The sequence below is a fragment of the Maylandia zebra genome, linkage group LG3, assembly GCF_041146795.1.
Source record: "Maylandia zebra isolate NMK-2024a linkage group LG3, Mzebra_GT3a, whole genome shotgun sequence".
NCBI lineage: Eukaryota > Metazoa > Chordata > Actinopteri > Cichliformes > Cichlidae > Maylandia > Maylandia zebra.
In genome coordinates this window covers 15,577,246-15,592,380 of record NC_135169.1, presented here as the reverse complement: position 1 = coordinate 15,592,380, position 15,135 = coordinate 15,577,246, and the positions used below count along the sequence as shown (strand labels likewise).

The 15,135-nt window shown below is 37.0% G+C and overlaps 1 long non-coding RNA gene across 1 annotated transcript; it reads right to left on the bottom strand.

The window, feature by feature from the left end:
* Positions 1–11,220: 11,220 nt before the first annotated feature.
* Positions 11,221–14,146, bottom strand: LOC143416982 (uncharacterized). Its single transcript, XR_013097221.1, has 3 exons — positions 13,629–14,146; positions 11,851–11,945; positions 11,221–11,738 (listed from the first exon to the last, which is right to left on the bottom strand). It is a non-coding gene; the product is annotated as an uncharacterized LOC143416982 (long non-coding RNA).
* Between the last annotated feature and the right edge of the window lie 989 nt (positions 14,147–15,135).

The following is a 15,135-nucleotide window of genomic DNA, read 5'->3' as shown; positions in this document are numbered from 1 at the left end:
ACAATATAATTTTTTGTTGTTCAGCAGAACAGTGTCCAGTATGTTGGCTGATATACTTTTTTGCATTTGAAAATAAAAGTTGGACTGATTTTAACACAATTACAAGAAGTGTTGTTAATTATTCTTTTTGAATCACAAATTGTTTCTAATTTAGTAGAACTTTGAGTGTTTGTCAGTGGGTAAACAATTAGTATTGACCAGTCTGAAACATCAAGTTATTCTTAATACTGCATACTTGCAAAGAAAAAGTTGCCTAACTGTCATCTCAAGTAAGCGTTACTCAATTTTGTTTGAGGCAATGAGTTTGCATAGTTTTGTTTTTTTGTTTTTTGTAGTTCTGGGAACTAATTAAATTTTACAGTGAATAAATGGAAATATTGTTAGGTAAGATAAGATAAGATAAGATAGAACTTTATTAATCCCTCGGGTGGGTTCCTCTGGGAAATTCGATGTGCATGTGTAAGTGCATTAGTAAAGCAATAATCATTTATATATGTATCTGTTTTTCATAACTCAGTGGATCAAAAGGATAAAAGTTAACACAGGCTACATAGTTATGTTTAAATTTTGTTTTAATTATTGTATACATGATTATTATATCATCTCACACTCTAAAAAATGTTTTGTCAGCTCAATTTTAAAAATTTGTTGCAACAATTTACAATCAGCTTTTAAGTAATAAGCGTTGTATATTATTAAGTAAATCCAGCTATTATTTTTTAGCTTTGGCTAACTCAGCTGGTTAAACCAACCAGTATTATTTACTTTGAGATCTAAAAGCATAGTTACGTTTAAGCAACCTAATGTTAATTTAGATTTTCTGGTAATATTGAGTAACTTTTCTGCAAAAATAAGAAAAAACAAACAATGCAAGACATTTTCCAAGTAATGCACTTCTGTGTCATAGAACATAAATCAAACATTACAGCAGCCATTGAATTATGAATGAGTGGGCAAAACAATAATGTATTTCATTACAATCACACCACTCCACAAACAACGTCAGTAACAAAAGAAAATGTAGCATGTTCATTACCTGGACAAGGCACATTTAGTGAATCAGAAGCTAAAACATACCAATTCACTGTTTTCCTTACTCTACAATGGAGTCTTCTAATTCTGCAAGACTGAACACACCAGGCAATCAACAGAGTGTAGTGTATTAATAGCTGGGAAACAAGCAGAGCAGTGGGGCCTGATTACCGACTTTAAGAACCATTATAAAGATTTGTAAAGGCATATTAAATAAAGTGGTCAATAAATATATAAAGTCTTCCAAATTACAATAATTTTAAGCCATGCCCTTCTAAAATGCAATTGTTTTTTGCAAATCTGCTTATTATGTTAAACTTTAACTTATCAACTTGGTAAATATTACAGAATCAAGGAAATGACAAAATATTTTAATGTTCAACAACGCAACAGTCCAAAGGTAAGGTTATATGTATTATGAACTCTCAAAACTACACTCATGTATGAATGCATAATAAAACATAAGAAGAGGCACAACTGAAACTACAGTCTAATTCACATTTGTTTCACGGCACAGGTTTGTAATTAAGAGACATTACCCTTGGGCTGGCTTTTTCAATTCAATTCAATTTTCTTTATTTATGAAAGCGGTCTATTTCCCTTGGGTGGGGGGATCCCGGAGGAGAGTCATCACATGGTGGGTGGACAGCAGATCCAGTGAGGCCACTGCATGATGGTATTTCGTGTCGGCGGCTGAAACGGCATGAAGCGCAAACTGAGCTTCGACGTGCACGAACCACGTGTGAAGCCAAAAATCCACAGCTTAACATCCACAGCAAAAATTAAAACGTACAGCTCTGCTTTCACTAACGACATAAATGAAGACAGACAACTGAACAACAGTGATGTTTGTAGGGTTACTGAAGTTGGGCTAGCTTGTATATAATGATGTGCTCTGTGGTGGCTAGCTACGCAGCTATGTTAGCATATGTTATATGTTAACATAAACACAGTGAATCTGGAGGATGAATGCTAACTTTTTTCCACTCGATAAAAGAGAGAGGCTGACAGTGATCACTGACTGTTTTAGGGGCTTGTTCAGATTACATAGAACAAGATATAAAGCATTAAAACAATTTAAAAACACAACAGCCTTAATAAATGCAGAGTAGTTTGGACCCGGAACTTGCAATTCACCTATTTAGAACTCAGTGCTTAGTTAACTCACCGAACACAGTCTAGGGGAAACACACCTCTACTTCGATAAGAATTCAGTCAAATGTTGCGCCCATCATGATACGGACATATGCTATGGCGTTGGCCTCGGCTGTATGCATGGTCACACATACACCTATGGCTAACCAAAGTAACCACCAGTGACAGATTTAAATGACAACAGAAAAAAAATACATTTTGCCTTTTACCTTTTGTAGAGTAACAACTAGTTTAGCAGACTAAGTGTTGATTCACATCATGTAGCTACCACTGTCAAAACTTACATAGTAAACTTACAGTATACAACTAGTATTATTAATAGTATATTAGTAAAACACTATATAAAGAAGAAACTTACTAGGCAGTGTTGCCAGATTATATACTTTACAAAATAGATGTTTTTTTTAAACACAGACCACCCTTCTCTCTCTCAGGAAGACCAAAACCTGTTGGTGAGTTAGTCAGAAACACAGGAAGTTCTTACAAGCAACACAGCTTCATTTCATTCTTGAATTCATTGTGGAATTTGTAAATGCTCAGTGATAAATACAGGACTCAACACTTATGATGAGGAAAATATAATTTAAAAAGCTGTCATCTTTAATCCTTACAGTGATTAATGTGCTGTAGATGATGGTTGCAGTAGCTGAATTCAGTGACTCAAACACATAGAAAGTAGTTAAAAATGTATATTTATGTATTTCTAACAAAAATATAATAGTTTAAATATTATCTCAAGATAACTTGAAAGGTTCGGCCACTATTGCACTTATTTTTGGACTAAAATAGAGCTACAAAAGGAAGCTAAAGCTAGAGCCTCATAGTTTCCAAGTCTGGTGAAGGGCTTGAAAAATGTAACATCTCAAAGACAAAAAAAAAAAAAAATCACTAAAGAGCTGTCTAGCTGTTGGAGATACGTTTTATCAACAATTTAAGACTACGTGGTTTGTCATTACGGAACTTTATTTTACCTTTTAAAACAAATAATAATAATAAGCACTAGTTTCCCTGTCCTTTCCAATGTCAATCCAGAGGGGAAATGCAGACTTACACATCTCTTTAGCATATTCTGAAAACTAATTAATACATGCCCATGCTACAATGTTTTCAGTCTGTAATTTTAGTCTGTTCTTAGGTGGTTACTACTTAAAATGATAATGTCATAATATAATTTTTATAGTTGGGGTTGTGAATAAATATTACATGTTGCTGTCATGAAATTACCGAAGAAGTTCTAGGAGCAGAAACATTACAAATTGGATCATATTGATTGGTACGCAACACAGTAACCTCATAATACTTACAAAATATTTACATAATACATAACGTCACAAGTGCTTTTTTTTTTTACACTCTCTGCACTTTGAGATTGTTTTTCATGCGTGCTAGTGAAGCTGAGAAAACAATTTTCATCAGGTGATGATTACCCTGCCCAGGTAATATGTCTGTGAAGGATGCCTGAGAACCTTCACAGACATATTACCCTGATCACAAAACCAACAATGATGAAATGTATTTCGTATGTATGTATTTTGCCTAAAATGTGAACATATTGAAAATATAACATCCCTAGCTGCTTAAAAGGCTAGTGGAATAAAAATAATAATAATAATCAAAGAAAAAGAAAATGTGTTGAGGAGTCCATCACTTAAGTGCTACAGACAGAAATTAGTGAGTAAGACTTAAATATATCTGAGGTTTTGGAGCATTTTCGAAAGTCTTGTCATTATTTAGTCATTGTTACACTGTGTTTCAGCAGCTGAAGATGTTCTCACAGACAGAAAGACACACGTAACCAGCTTCCTTTTTAACATCTCTGACAATAACCACACTTGCATAATGAAAATGCTATGTGGCATTGTGCACCTCAGATTTATTTTTAACTGGTGGTCACATGGTCAGCTACTTGACAGCTCAAGCAGTGTGTTTGCACGTGAGTGGGATATTTAAAATATATAAACCAACAGTAGCAAACAGGACACATAACTGTTTTAAATTTGATACATTATGTTTTTCATAATTGCATTTCATAAATGAACAAAACTTATTACAGTAAATTATTTACAAGGGCAACAATTTATAGTCGTTGTGTCCTTGGGCAAGACACTTCACCCATTGCCTACTGGTGGTGGTCAGAGGCGCCAGTGTCCGGCAGCCTCGCCCCTGTCAGTGCGCCCCAGGGTGGCTGTGACTACAATGTAGCTGCCATCACCAGTGTGCGAATTCGTGTGAATTGTTGTGTGAATGGATGTGCAAAGCGCTTTGGGGTCCTTAGGGACTAGTGAAGCCATTTACCATTTATAAATTATTTGTTGTTGCAAGTGTAATTCCCAGAATGATTCAGCTTTCATTTAAAATAACAAATGTGTATTTTGAAATGTAATTTGTATTTAAAACTGAATCGGCAGTAGCCAGCTGAATGGAAACAGTTTGTGCAGGTACCAGAGGAAGAAAAGGATTTGGATCACTTCTACTGTACAATCCAAAGTCACAAATGAAGGATATATTAGTCTCCAGTTTTAATGTTACTGAAGCTATGAGAGCTATGGAAAAGAACTGTGAAAAGAGTTACATTTAGACAGAAGGCAATGAATATTTATCAGGTTATTAACATGATTTTAATGTTTTAGGTTGTACAGGCTACTTACTTTTATATAAAGAGTGATTGTGTTAATTTATAATTGATGAAACGTTATCAGTTTGCATGAAATAAAAATGACCTCGACCAACCTCACATCATCACTTCTAATTTAAAATGTAGCAGTGTGTTAAAATTGAACCATAAACCGCATTGCAGGTATGAGAGTGCTGTTGCAATTTTTAAAAATATATTCACTGTGGCGTCTGTGGCAACACAATGTGACAAATCTAGCTTAAACATGAAGCTATAATGTCATAAGCCATCAACACAATGTTCATTTATGGTAAAAATGGTGTTTCTGAATAATGTTGTCAACACAAGACTTGTCTTATATGGAATATTGAATTTGGGGGAATATAATTCTAAAATAAATGTATGTAACATGACTTTTGCTTTCAGTATATGTACAGTATGAGAAAAAGGTTTATAAATATATTGCCACAAAATACCCCACATATATTTTATTAATAAAGTTCTTGTTCTTGCAAAGCTAATGCATTAACCCCTTTGTGTCATTTTTGATACAAACCGTTTCTTTGTTTTGAGTTTTTAAGACATGTCATCCGTTGTATTTTTTTCCCTTGAAAAATCTAAATAAATTGCAAAATACATTTTTAATCAATTTGAAAAAAAAAAAAAGCCAGATGTAGGAAAAATAAAACCAGCTGACTGCAGGTTTCCCCAAATCTTATAAACAGTACATTTGCATAATGACTGAAACCAGCCCACTGAAGGAACAATGGGCTGGGAGGTCAGTTCCTTAATCTTAATTATGCAAATTCTCATGACCATTGAACAACAACCACTGACCAATGGCCATGAGTACCATTCACAGAGAGTTGGGGAATGGCTGCAATCACAGCATTGCAAGCTGGCGATGTACCCTTAGGAACCCTCCTCGATTCAGAGATGGTCTTTCCCTTTTCATGTAAATGGCCTCCTTGACTCTGCGCTCAAACTAGCGTTCCTCCCTGTCCACGATTTTGGCGCAGTGTGCTTTGGGGTTTAAAAGCCACAGAGACACGGTGTTTAGAAAAATGTGTCTCAGCTGTTCTGGTACTCCTGACACATATGGGATCACTACAGGTTTTCACTTAGTCAGCAGTTGTCCTTCTCTCCTGGATCAGCTGGAGCTTTCTCCCACTGAAAATGCTACGAACAGCAAGTATGTCAAATGTTTGTCGATGTATAAATTCTACATTTTCAAAAAGAATAAATGTTTTCTAGCAATTATATCATATTTCAAACTTTAAGATGTTAACCACTAACCCACAAAGTATTTTAGTTAGAAGTAAACAACCAGACAATAAGGAATCATCATTTCCTCCACAAGATGGTCGTTATGTCACTTTGCAAAGCCGGCTGCCTGCTATAATTTAAAAGAGAAAATATTTTAATTTCTTCATTTAAAATGAATCTCAGGGCTGAGGTTAAAACTGTATTGTGTCATGTTATCTCTATTAACGCTTGATCATTCATTTTCATCCATTCACAATAACAAAAATCAGTCACGTGACTTCACCAGACATGTATGTTTCACGAAGATCACAGGGAAGCTGCTTTTGGATAGTGTAGTGTGGTGACTGATTAACTCTACTGTGTGTAAAACAGGATTACATTCCTCCCATGTGATGTTTGATGTTCTGCATGATGACACTGAGTGAGTACAGAAAAACTATACACAATACTGTTCCCTAATTTTTCATTTTTAAATTGAAAAAGATCCAGTTTACTGTCTCGTTGCACTCTTAAATGAAAATATAGTACAAATAAGCAATTGGAGTTAAAAACAAAATTATAGACAGAAATTTATCATCGAAGTAGCCACATTTGGTAGCTATAACACCTGAAAAAACATAAAAAACATAAAACATTCTTTCTACAAAAACATCAAAATATTCCTTGGAAAGTTTTTCCCATGCCTGTTGGAGAACTTCCCATAACTGCCCTGTGATGTTAGTATTGGTATGTATTACGAACAATAGCAGTTTTTCTTTTTTATCCTTTAAAAAACTAGTGTTTTAGTTCAAATTTCAAGATTTTTATTTGCCATTTGTGCAAAGGACCAACAGTCCATCCACACGGGAATTCTTTTGCAGAGCTCTCAGGGTCAGTTACATTTTTTACAGGATAACGACAAATCAACAAAATAAAAAGGAAAATAGAAATAAAACAAAGAATGGAGCAATCATAGTATTTACTATATACAAAAACAGTGCACAGAGAGGGTGGTAATACACTTTCTAGTATTGGCACACATGATATTGCACATTAGTCAGTGATTTAATCCTGTTGTACATTCGAAGTGGGTGAGGTAGTGCTGTGTTACTTTAGGTTTTCAGTTGTTTTTTGTTTTGTTTTGCCATCAGTCTGACAGTTGCGGTGAAGAGCTGTTGAAAAACCTTGTTCTGTGTGTGATGATGCTGTCCACTCTGTTGTGTCTTAGACTGTACGTACAGCTTTTGTGTCTGAGCAGACGGTGAGCTGGATGGATGGTGAGCCTGATAAATAGCATGACAATATTTATCAAATGTGAAGCGTCACCACTCACCACTGGCTGCTAACCTGACAAAGCTGTCAGAAGGATTAATTGTTTTCTCTTTGCAATATGTTTGATATTTGTAGTTTTGTGTACTTTGGGCCATAAAACAAAGTGCAAATTGACAGCTGATTGGGGGAAAGTATTGAAAACATATTACATATTAATATGTAATTAATATTACATATTACAATGGAAAAATACCCACCAGCAGAAGCAGGGGTCACTGACACTAACAAAGATGGGTCAGATGCACCCGGATGGATTTTGTTATTTGTCTGTTTGTGTTGGTTTTTGATCTGCATGTCTCACGGTGAGCACCATAGGGGAGCTTTTTTGCTTTTCCTATGTTTTGCTGAACTTGTTACGGTAACAGGAAGGACTCAAACGCAGGACTTGTTTGTTCAAAGGAAGAACAGAGGGGTTATTCACAAACACCAGGTGAAATGTGCGACAGTGACAAAGTGCTATATACAAGGGTGCAGGGATCAGGGCTCCAGGGAATCCACAGGGGAAAGCAGGGGAACACCCTTACTCCTCATCTGTCTGTTCTGGTGTCTCATCAGTCTTTCACTCCTCTCTCGCACCACAATCTCTGTAAGGAACAAGGGCAGATCTAGGGTGTCTGTACACAAGGAAACGACATGTTAACACAAGCAGAAAAACCAAGGGAACTAGATTAGCAGTGTCCTAGCCAGGATTTCACTGACACAGGCCAAGCAACGATCCAGCGAAGAGCTGTCTCGCTTCTTCCCTTACGTAGAAGCCGCTTAATAAGACGCAGGTGTTACTCATCTCCCAGGTATGTAGGCCATAGGCGGGAGCCCACATTGAACTCCGCCCAGGCGACAGAGGGAGAGTGAGAGGGGGAGAGGGGAAAGAGAGAAAACACAATAGCAGAATTTTTCTCTGGCAGATCTGCTGGACCGTGACAGGACTTGACCATTCAATAAACCAACTGGCAAAGAACTCTGCTCTTCTCCTGTGATCTTTGAGTTTTAGATTTTAATTGGCATCTGGACACAGAAATCAACTCCTTCTAACCTGAGCAAAGTTTGAACAAATTTTAAGATTTGCGGCTCAACAAGAGTCCATGGAAGGAAGTTTTGTTCCTATGATTATGGAAGAAATATAGTATCATCAGAATTCAAGTATTTTTAGACATTGAATTTATGACACTGAATTTTTATCCTCCAAATTTCCCTGCAAAAATATTCACCTGCAAAAATTCACGTGCAAAAAATTCACCTGCAAAAAATTCACCTGCAAAAATTCACCTGAAAAAAATTCACCTGCAAAAATTCACCTGCAAAAATTCAACTGCAAAAGTGATGAACTTTAATGACCCAAGCCAGAGCAATCAGCACCAGATCGAGTCGAGTGGCTCTCAGCCAATTAAATTACGCTGTTTGATCACATGACACCGTTAGCCAGCAGTGTGTCTCCTAAAAGAGAGCTGTTTAAAGGTGAGTGATTAAGTTTTTCTCCTAAATAGAGATCATTACAGAACGCCTAGTCCTACTTAAAATCCCATTTATTTATTTTTTATCATCTACTGGAACTAAGGAAAACGTTTGACTAACTCAAAGACAATTTCCACGCCTCCCCTGCCTGACTGCAGAGGCAGTTTTGAATTTAGGAGCAGCAAGATGGAAGCGGCAAACCCTGGCGATTCTCCGGTAAGTATATTGTTATGTATCTTCAAGTTTGTCTTTTGAAACGTTAATGTTATTAAAATCTGTTGCTCACGTATAAAGTACACAGACGGTGTCTTTGCTCAACTCGTCTGAGGCGTGTCTCACTAAGCGCTACATGCTAGCATCCTGCTAACCGAGCTACCCTTTACATGCTGTGCTTTAGAAAATAGGATACTCGTTAAAAAAATACTCCGCAGATATTGATAGATAGACGAACACTGCAAATATAATGTTGTAAACGAAAACGGCCTTTGGTGAAGGAGTAAAATACACCATGAATAAAGCCATAGAGTGACTTGGCTGCCATGGTTGCAGAACAGCCTGATTTAATGACAAGAATGGGGAAGAGTGAGGTGAAGTGAACCACAGCCACAAAACACGGTCAGACAAGGCGGCAAAAGGGCAGTGATCTGTCCGTCAGTATGAAGTTGGTGTGTGCTTTGGTGAACAAAAACTCGAGACCGGTAGCAGGAAGATGGGAGACTCGTGTTTCACTGGAATAGTGGTGAATTAAAACATCCTTTGTTGGGGACATTTCAGTGTAAATGCATCCATACAGGTGAGACAGAGGCAGACCAGACAGTGAAGAAAACAAGGCAAACATTAGAAATATTAAAACGGAAATATAGGATTAATATAACATACAATTTGGGAAAATGTAAGGAACGCAATGTAAATGATATTGTAAAGTCATTAAAACAGCATACTCTGATTAAAAGAAACAGATAATTGGGTAGGATAATAATGTTAAAAAAACATGTACAAGATGGGTATGTATACTTGTAGCCAGAATTTAACAACTATAAAGTTGTAGCATGTCAGTACCTTACCCCATCCATTATATCCCCACTTTCAGAAAAGGATATGGTCAATATCTTTACAAATACTATCTAAACTTAAACGGGATATTCCCTCTGCTTCTTCTGCTTCTCGTATACACCCTCAGGGTTTGTGATCAGCTAGCGGCTGATATGATCATTAATCTTGTAAAATAATATTTTCGGTTTATGAATCTGTTAGCATGGATTTCTTAATCAGTTTCCACTGTTAGCAGAAGTTGTGCATGCAGTTTTGGTGTGCTGCTCTCCAAGACTACAAGCTGCGTTAAAGTTGGAAGTAACTGCCCGATGTTCCACTGTTGAAGATCAGCTGTGCCCATTTGTTGCACATTGTGGGTATGGAGAAGTTGAGGCCCTTGCAGGCTACCCACAATTTCCCCAAACTGAGCGATTATACATCTTGCTTCCATATTTGTATCTTGTGTCACTAAAAATACATTTTATTTTGGTTTTATACATTGATTAATGACCTGCAGAATCTCCTTATCATATTAAGTGATTCATAATTGTCACTTTATGCTTTCTCCATCTTGAAAGTGATTACATCCTTGCATTACATCCTTTAGGTTCATTTTCTGCAGGCAGGTTTCTGACAGAACAGGCAGATTTGCACTATAACCTGCAGCAATGGACACATAAAGAAATGAAACATTACATGTATGTGCTAACTTTCTAAACACTGCTACATTAATGATTAAGTAGATAAAACATTTATGTCTGCCTTGGCTCATAGTTCTTGTCTTTAAATTAACTTTGTCTGTGTGTGTTTCAGGTCCTGCACTCTCAAAGACTGAATGAACCAGCATTGCAGCCATGGGTCACTGTGAGCATCACAGGGAAGGTTGAAGCCGCCCACTGCAGCTGTAAGGCCGGAGTCACGGAGACCTGCACCCACGTCACTGCTCTTCTGTTTAATGTAGAAGCAACAGTGTTGATCCGTGGCACAAGGACTGTTACAGATGAACCTGCATACTGGGTTTTGCTGGGTAATATGACCAAGATACAGTCAGTGGTTGGCCATAACATAGACTTCTCCTCTTCAGCTGCCCAAAAAAAGGCTCTTGATCAAAAACATAAACAGACCATCTGTAGTGACAGGTTAAAGGAGCCGCCCTCAAAAAAGAAATCCCACCTGCTACTGTGGAGGAGTTGTCACTGCTATAATGCCATCATGTTTTATCTAGGTGTCTAGATTTGTCTATAGTGCACTGCCGTGTAAATAATTTGCATTTACTGAATGAGTATCACTGTTCAAAAATTGAATAAAGAAACAAACTAATTTTTGCCTTTTTATTTTATTAAAACCACTCTATAGAACATCACATCAGTTACAATGTAGAATCCATGTCACTGGAGCATTTTGATTCAATAAACAGTAAAAAGGTGAGCTGTGAAGACCAAGGACAAGTGCAGTTCACAGGTTTTCTATCCAAGGAATCCCAGAAGATTGCATGGTGTCATTGCCCAGCAGTTGTTCGCAGGACATATGGACTCAACCTCAACAATCCCTCACACTGAGCAGCATGAAGTGACAGTGCAGAGGAAAAACTCCCCTTTAACAAGAAGAAACCTCCAGCAGAACCCGGTTGAGTACCAGCAGCCATCTGGGTTTGGAGGAGAGAGACAGAGACACAGAACTACCAAAAGTATAATTTTTTATGTGATTGACTGTTGTTGTAATTCAAGCCCTGAGTGTAGAGCAGGTAAGATATAAAGTTGCATCCTAAATTCCATGCTCATGCAGAGTGTTTAGTTTATGACTTTTTCACCTGGTCATTTCTTGATGAACAGATGGTCTTTTAGGGTTGACCAAGCTGGTACCTTGACTCTGTTCTCTGCAAGATGTTGCAAAAAACAAAATCATATGGAGACAATATTGGACACAAAAAAAATATATAACAATTTAGTTAAATGTAGCATTAACTCATAAGTCTTGCTAAAGTAAACCTTGTATTCTGATTCATCACAGCAGCAGTTCAGTTGGATGATGTCAGCAACTGCAGCAAGTGTCTTGCTGACTGAATAATTTCATCTTGCATAATCTGAAACAAAGACAGAAACAATTTATAAATTAACGTTCGATAAAATCTAAAAATTAATCATTTATTAGATACCAATATGAATATGTCTACCATAAAACTTGTGTGGAGCGAAGTTACATTCAATCAAGATGGTCTGGCATGCTACAACTTTATAGTTGTTAAATTCTGGCTACAAGTATACATTGTGTTCTGGGGGCCTCTGGATGTCTGGAGTTTTGATCTCCTCCATACCTGCTTGATACCATAAAGGACAGGGCTGTGGCTCCCCACACTCCCTAGCAGATCATTACATGGAGAAACCTTTGGAATGCAAGCATGCTGATCCACACAGGTATGCACACATGGGTATTCACAGACGCGGACTACAGCTTTCTTGGCTGCTGCCTCAAAGCACACTGTGCGCTGTCTATCTTGCGTGTTGCACAATATCGTTTATTATTTAGTAACTATTGATATCTATGGCTAGCTAGTTTATTGTGATGGTGCTTTTTTTTTTCTATTATTATGTTGCTCTTTGTTGTTTGCTGTCTCCTCTGTTTTTTTCTCCATACAGGTGACCCAGGAGTTGTTTTTTTTTGTTTTTTTTGTTTGTTTGTTTTTCTCTCTTCCCCCCCTTCTCACCGTCTCTTCTCCCCTTTGGTTTTCTTTCTTTCTCTACCTCTCTTTCTTTCATTCTTTCCCCCTGTCCTATCCCCCAGTCATGTCTGTCCCGTTTGCAACTGAAAATAAAATAAATTCATAATTATAATAAAGGTCAATCAAATGGACCAATATGGCAAGGCCATGATGATCCACTTGGTAAAATAAATCCGCTTGGCATCTTTCTTGGCCTCAAGACAACAATTCTGATGGCTATAGATCCAAACGGGACAAAAAAAAAAAAAAGTATACATACCCATCTTGTACATGTTTTTTTAACATTATTATCCTACCCAATTACATGTTTCTTTTAATCAGAGTATGCTGTTTTAATGACTTTACAATATCATTTACATTGTGTTCCTTACATTTTCCCAAATTGTATGTTATATTAATCCTATATTTCCGTTTTAATATTTCTAATGTTTGCCTTGTTTTCTTCACTGTCTGGTCTGCCTCTGTCTCACCTGTATGGATGCATTTACACTGAAATGTCCCCAACAAAGGATGTTTTAATTCACCACTATTCCAGTGAAACACGAGTCTCCCATCTTCCTGCTACCGGTCTCGAGTTTTTGTTCACCAAAGCACACACCAACTTCATACTGACGGACAGATCACTGCCCTTTTGCCGCCTTGTCTGACCGTGTTTTGTGGCTGTGGTTCACTTCACCTCACTCTTCCCCATTCTTGTCATTAAATCAGGCTGTTCTGCAACCATGGCAGCCAAGTCACTCTATGGCTTTATTCATGGTGTATTTTACTCCTTCACCAAAGGCCGTTTTCGTTTACAACATTATATTTGCAGTGTTCGTCTATCTATCAATATCTGCGGAGTATTTTTTTAACGAGTATCCTATTTTCTAAAGCACAGCATGTAAAGGGTAGCTCGGTTAGCAGGATGCTAGCATGTAGCGCTTAGTGAGACACGCCTCAGACGAGTTGAGCAAAGACACCGTCTGTGTACTTTATACGTGAGCAACAGATTTTAATAACATTAACGTTTCAAAAGACAAACTTGAAGATACATAACAATATACTTACCGGAGAATCGCCAGGGTTTGCCGCTTCCATCTTGCTGCTCCTAAATTCAAAACTGCCTCTGCAGTCAGGCAGGGGAGGCGTGGAAATTGTCTTTGAGTTAGTCAAACGTTTTCCTTAGTTCCAGTAGATGATAAAAAATAAATAAATGGGATTTTAAGTAGGACTAGGCGTTCTGTAATGATCTCTATTTAGGAGAAAAACTTAATCACTCACCTTTAAACAGCTCTCTTTTAGGAGACACACTGCTGGCTAACGGTGTCATGTGATCAAACAGCGTAATTTAATTGGCTGAGAGCCACTCGACTCGATCTGGTGCTGATTGCTCTGGCTTGGGTCATTAAAGTTCATCACTTTTGCAGTTGAATTTTTGCAGGTGAATTTTTGCAGGTGAATTTTTTTCAGGTGAATTTTTGCAGGTGAATTTTTTGCAGGTGAATTTTTGCAGGTGAATATTTTTGCAGGGAAATTTGGAGGATAAAAATTCAGTGTCATAAATTCAATGTCTAAAAATACTTGAATTCTGATGATACTATATTTCTTCCATAGTAGTGAAAGATGAACAGGAAACAAGCCTAAATAACACCAAACTACTTCCTAAAAATAAGGTTTAAAGGTGATTTTTAAAGGTGATAAAAAGCGTCTGTCCTCCTGTGTCTTATCTAAATTTAAAAATAATATGTTTCTATCATGTTTAGTGATATGAATCTCAATATGCAAAGAGGGAAGTAATTAAGTAAATTCAATTACATTTATAATGTGTGCATTTAAAGAAATGTGTGTGTAAAATACATGATGTCCAAAAGTGTATTTTATGTCAGAGAAAAAAATTTTAAACTTCATTTTGTCAGCCAAATATCACAAAGCAATATGAAACTGAAAGACATAGAGACCATATGTAACTTAGTTGTTGGAAGTAAGTAAAGAAAATGCATCACTGAAACAGTAATGCACATTCTAAAAATGTGGAAATTATAATTATTATCAAGACATAAGTTCTGTTTTCCAAGGTTAATGTCATGAATGTGTGCAGGCAGGCAGGAAGAGAGGACCTAAAATGCAGGACTCACGGAGGCAGAAGTAACTCAAAATGCTCAGCTTTACTGCTGAAAGAAACTGAACAAAACAAAAAAAACAACTAACTAAACTGGGAACACAGAACAAACTAAACAGGCTGGCAAACAGAACACTGTCACGGTTCTGGGTCCGTTGGACCCAGTATTTTGAGTTTATTGTGTTTTGATTTAAGTTTGCATCAGGGATTGTGTTCTTGTTTTCTTGTCATGTTATGGTAATGTTTATGTCTATTATTAGAGTTCCATGTTCTGTTTATCTGGGTTTAAGATGTGGGTTTAGTTTCGTATGTCATTTCAAGTCTGTCTCTGTCTAGTCTGTGTCTTAGTAAAGTGTGTTTTGTTTCCTGTTTTATTGTGAAGGTCTGCGTCTCATGTGAGTGTGTTCAGTTTTACCTTTGTCTCGTCTTGTTGATTATTCCCAGCTGTGTCCACCA